Genomic DNA, 5,783 nt, shown 5'->3' on the forward strand with positions numbered 1-5,783 from the left:
CGCATTAAGCTCTTCGCAGGACAATGCAGTCGGTGCCTCCTCAACACTTAGAGGCACAGAACTTGAGGGCTGGAGGGCTCTTTAGAAATCGCCAAATTCAACTGCTTCTCGTCCACTCCCTTTCTGATAGGAGGCTGAAGCCCAGAGAGGTCCAGTCTCGCCTGTGGCTGCGTCCTCAGGACCAGGGTCCAGTCTCCAGTGTCCTCTCCTGGCATCCTGCTCTGATCCTGCACTTCTCCCTGTGCTCAGGTGTCTCTACACCTCGCGCTCTAGGTGTAGGATTCACACGGGAATCCTCTGTGTGGTTTTCTCATCCCTTTTCATGAACCGCCACGCTCCTTCCTAAAGGGAAAATCTAAAACAGGGAGCAGCATGTTATCACAGCTTTGAAGCCAGTGGGATCCAAACTCAGAGCTTCCTATCTTACTAGCTATGTCACCTTGGACACTCTCGCTTCTCTAAGCCTCAGTTTCCTCACATGGTAACATAAGGATAAAACATCCCCCTTACTAGGTCACTGTGAGGAATAAATGAACTAAGAAGGTAGAAGGAGCTGGTACTGAGCCTGAAACAGAATACACTCCATAAACGTGGCTTCCCTTCTTCCCAACCAGGTAGCAGGGTTACCTGCTGGGCCTTGCTCCTGCTGTCTTGTTAACACAGAAGTCATCCCGTGGCTTTCTCGGGTTCCCAGAGAAAATTAACGAAGAGCATCCTACAAGAGGAGGTGATGTTGGCAGACCTTGGAATCTCACCTGTTCACTTACTGTTTGGCCTTAGGCAATTTACTTAATTCTTGATTTTATAGAAACCGTAAAATTGAGGTGTTATTAGGATTAGACATAATGTGTGTAAAGTCCTTGGCATATAAGAGGTACCTAGTATTAATACTTACAAGATCAGAAGAGGCTGATGAGGAGAGACTGGGATAAGAGCCAGGAGCTCTAGCACTCACTCTAAAATATGCCACTTATCTCTACCCCGCTCTGCATATCACCTTGAGCTAGACAGAACCTGACTTGAAGAGATGACTTAGAGTTGATTGGAACTGTGGCATGTTCTAGAATTATTAGAAATGAATTTATTTACAGGTTTTCCTAAAATGTTTTTTCTTCTTAGCCTGAAAGTGAAAGTGAACTCGCTCAGTTGTGTCCAACTCTTTGCGACCACGTGGACGGTAGCCCGCCAGGCTCCTCTGTTCATGGACTTAGCCCATCTACCACAATCAGGAGGATTCTCTTCTTTGATCAACCAGAATTCCTCTTCTTCACAAGTCTAACAGGTGGTCAGATCACTATTTTAAAAATACTCTACAATTAAAGCAACTGAAATTGTTGAGCTGAAAGAAAGCTTGGTGGTGACAGGAGAACGTTATAAAGCTCAGTAGCCTGTAAGGAGATGGTAGCCTCTTCAGTTTCTGTAAAAGACATCTTGGGGGAGTGAAAAGGTAGACACGTGAGAAAGTAGGAAGCTTCTGAACCAAAAAAAAAAAAAAAAACAAAAACCAAAAACCAACACACAGGAACATGACATTTTCCCGTCAGAGTCAGTTCATAAAGTTGTCCCTATAAAAAGTGTTCATCGTATGTTGCTTGTGGCTGGGGCCTGTGTGTGGGGAGAGAAGCCACGCCCTCATGACTGTATTCATGTATTTGCCTGTGTTACAGCCGATTCCAAGCGCTACTTTTACATTTATCTAATAACAGTAAAACAAGCTTACCTGGCTCATCCATCCAGTCGTTAAAAAACAGTATTTAAGCCACTGTGATAAACTGGAGAATTTATCATAGAGCCATGACATTCAGGCTATAAGAAATCTCAACTTTCTTTTATTGGTAGGATATTGAGATAATCCTGCTTTGTTCTCATTGATGTAGAGTTAATATCCTTCCCTCCATCTTACTTTTTCTACATGTTCCATTAGTTCTTTCTTTTTTAACCTTAATTATTGCTTTTTAAAATTATTTTTATTATTTGGTTCTTTTGATTTAATAAGTGCATATTTCATTTTATATTTAACAGTTAACTGTTTCCTAGAGATTATGACCTATCTTTGACTAAACAGTGGTATTTTTTTCCTCTTCCAGGTCAATGCAAGGACTTTAAAATTCTCAAACCTCATTTATCCACCTCTTACACACTACTACTGTCATGTACTTTAATTTTTTTCTTTTATGACCCTTGTGAGAAATTATTTTATAGTCATTATCATTTAGATTTATCTATACATGTATTATCCTGTTCTTTCTCTTTATTTCTTCCTACATCTCAGAGCCACTATCTTGGATTATTTTCCTTTTACTTAAAGAACGCTTCCTTTAGCCAGTGATAACTTTTCTCAACTTTTTTTTTTTCCTGAAAAGTTATTTCACGTTTATTTAGGAAAATTATTCAGAGATTTGCCTTTGTTGTTCAGTTGCTAAGCCGTGTTGGACTCTCTGTGACCCCATGGACTGCAGCTTGCCAGGCTTCCCTGTCCTTTACTATCTCCTGGAGTTTGCTCAAACTTATGTCCATTGAGTCAGTGATGCCATCCAACCCTCTCATCCTCTGTCGCCCCCTTCTCTTCCTGCCTTCAATCTTTCCCAGCATTGGGGTCTTTCCCAGTGAGTCAGCTCTCTGCATCAGAGATTTGCCTTACTGGATATCAATACTTTTATTGTGAAATGATAGTGATTAAGGCAATACATTTTGGACAGAGATAAACAAAATTAAAGTGAAACAGAATACAGATCTTACAACTGACAGAGCCAGAATTCCAATCCTGCCTGTATTCTTAGCCACCACTTTAACTGGTGCAGGGCAGTGGGGATGGAGAAGATGGGTCAAATGTAGTGGATGGTTAAAACATCTTATTCCTCCAATTCATTGATCTTAGCATATTTTAACTGTTCCTATTTTGGTGTGCTGTCTTCCACTCATCTTGCAGACATCTACAACCCCTTGCCTTCTCTCTTTATCAGGTTTCTTAGTAAAACCACAACTCTGGCTAATTTAAATTATCCAACTACTGCAAGCTTCCACCATGCAACAGAGCACGGCTAAAGAAAGACACAAAACCATTTGACTTGTCCCACCATGAAACTAAGTGATCCTTTACTATATATTTAATGTATTTACTATGCTTATTATTTATTGTCCATTCTGAGGGATGCAAGATTCATAAGAACAAAGTTTTTGCTGTCTTATCCACTGGTGTATTCCAGCCTTTGCTGTCCAATAGCAACTGTCTCCTTATTCACTCTTCCACTGTGTGAGACCATTACTTCATGCTTCCTTTTCCCTCAAATACTTTTCAGTCATTTTGCATCTTCACATTCTGCTCAAGTACTATGCTTCTTATTTCACTGATAAAAGTCACAGTGTTTGGAAGGGAACTGCCACCATCTCCCGCCGTGACACCTGCCCACCGCCCAGCATCTGCACCCAGCACCCTGCCTTCCCTGAATGAACCAGCTTCTCCAATGAACCACCCGTGCCCTTATCTGCAACCAGTCCTTTCATCTGTACTTTGATGCTGTGGCTCCCAGCCCCTCGGGAATGAGCTCTTTAGCAGACATGATTCCTTCTCTCTCCTGCCTTGTCAACTTCTCTGTCCCTGCTGGACCACCCCTGTTTCTTCATCTTAAAAAACACTCTCTTGACTCCGCTTTTCTTACTAACTGCCACTCCTTCTCTTTGCAGCTAAGCTACTAAGAGTTCCATCACTTTCTCCATTTCCTGTTCTCCTGTCCTCCCTGAAACACACTCATCAGGAGTTTGACCTGTCACACTACCAAAACTGCCCTGGTTAAGTCACTGATAACCTCTACTGTGCTACCTCCAAAGGTCAAATTTTTGTCCTTATCTGACTTAACAAATTCAAGCAGCTGACAGATTTATCTTTCTCTCTTCCTTGATACATTTTCCTCACTTGAATTCCAGGATGCCACATATTTCTTGGATTTTATTCGGCTTTACTGGTCACTCTCTCAGTGTCTTTCAGCTTGTGCCTCTTCTCTCTGCCTCTCAGCTGACACTGGAGTGCTCCAAGGCTGACGGTGAATCTTCTCTGCCTAGTCTCACTCCCTCTGTAATCTCAGCTGGTCTCATGGCTTTAAATACTATCTATACCCAACAATGTCTTTTTTTTTTTTTTCCTAATTTAGACTTCCTTCCTGAATTCCTGGCTTATATATACAACTGCATCTTTGATCTCTCTATTTGGATGTTTAACATGCCCAACCTTGACTCTTGACCTTTCCCCTAAACTGGCCTCTCCAACAGGTGTCTCTCCTTCTCAGTTGACAGCTCCACCATCCAGATGACCAGCAAAAATACTGAGTCCTCCTGCATTCTTCTCTTTCTTCCCCACCTCATACTCCATGAGAAGATTTTATAGGTTCTGGCTTCAAAAGATATGCTCAGTCATGTCCGACTCTTTGGGACCCCTTGGATTATTGGTCCTGTTAGGCTTCTCTGTCCATGGGATTCTCCAGGCAAGAATACTGGAGTGGGTTGCATTTCCCCCTCCAGGGGATCATCCTGACTCAGAGATTGAACCCAGGTCTCCTCGTCTCTTGCATTGGTTGGCGGGTACTTTATCACTGCGCCACCTGGGTCTGACTATCTGTCTCTCCCCAGTTCTACCAGCATTGTGCAAGCTGCTCTCATCTCTCACCTGAATGACTGCAGTAGCTTCTTCAGTCTCCTCTGCTCCTGTCTTTGCCTCCTCTCCTGCCTTTGTTCATTCTCAAAGCAGAAGCCAGAGTGATTCATCTGAAAAGTGGGTCTGATCACGTGACGCCTCAAATCCTAATTCCCCAGAGGCCCCAGTCCACTGGGAGCCTTGGCCTGCAGTGGCTGGCCCTCTCTGCAATGTTTCTGACCTCATTTTCTGCCTCTCTCCCTCCCTCATTCCTTGCAGCCACACTGGCTTCTTGGATGCTCCTCAAACAAGACAGAATTACACCTCAGGGTGTCTGTGCTAGTTGTTCCCTCTGCCCTGAAGTCTCTTCCCCCAAATATTCACACGGCTAAAACCTTGACCTCCTACAAGTCTCCTCTCCATTCCCGTCTTGTCGATGAGACCACTCCTGACCTGCTTGAAAACCGCATCTCTTCCTCCCAGGACTCCCAGTTCCCCTTTACTCTACTTCAGTTTTTCTCTCCACATCATTCCCCACCACCTAGCATACTATACAATTTATGAAATGTCTATGCTTGCTGTTTATTGTCACCTCAGTAATACATCAGACCCAAAGAAAAAAAGGTATTTTTCTCTGCTTTATTCAATGAGGTGGCCAACATTTGCTACCCACACTTACTAAGTACCAGACCTTGTGCAAGGATTTGAGGACATAAAGAAAAACAGGTCTCAGCTCCTGCCTCAAAACGGACTGAGAATATATCAATACAAAAATCAGATCTCTATAGTGTTTTATAAAATTATGAAGCCATCACACACAGGTATCACCTCATTCAAATCTCAAAAGAAGAAGCGCGCTCAAGGTAAACAAGTGAGGTGGTATTATTCTCAGTTTAACAGTGAGGAAATCGCAATTCCTAAAAAGTGAATGGAATCAGGACTCCCTGGGAAGACTTGTGCCAGCAGAGTCACGCCTCTCTCTCTATCTGTCCCCACAGCACTTGAAGGTCACTCAATGTGTACTGAATAGATCCCTAGCTTTAAGCTGTAGCATAAAAGATTTACATGTAAAAAAGAATGTCTTATAACTAAGAGCCAAGGGAAGAACAAACTCCATCTACCAAAGTATTTTAAAATACTTAATATTTTGTATATT

The sequence above is a fragment of the Bubalus bubalis genome, chromosome 8 (assembly GCF_019923935.1).
Source record: "Bubalus bubalis isolate 160015118507 breed Murrah chromosome 8, NDDB_SH_1, whole genome shotgun sequence".
Lineage (NCBI taxonomy): Eukaryota > Metazoa > Chordata > Mammalia > Artiodactyla > Bovidae > Bubalus > Bubalus bubalis.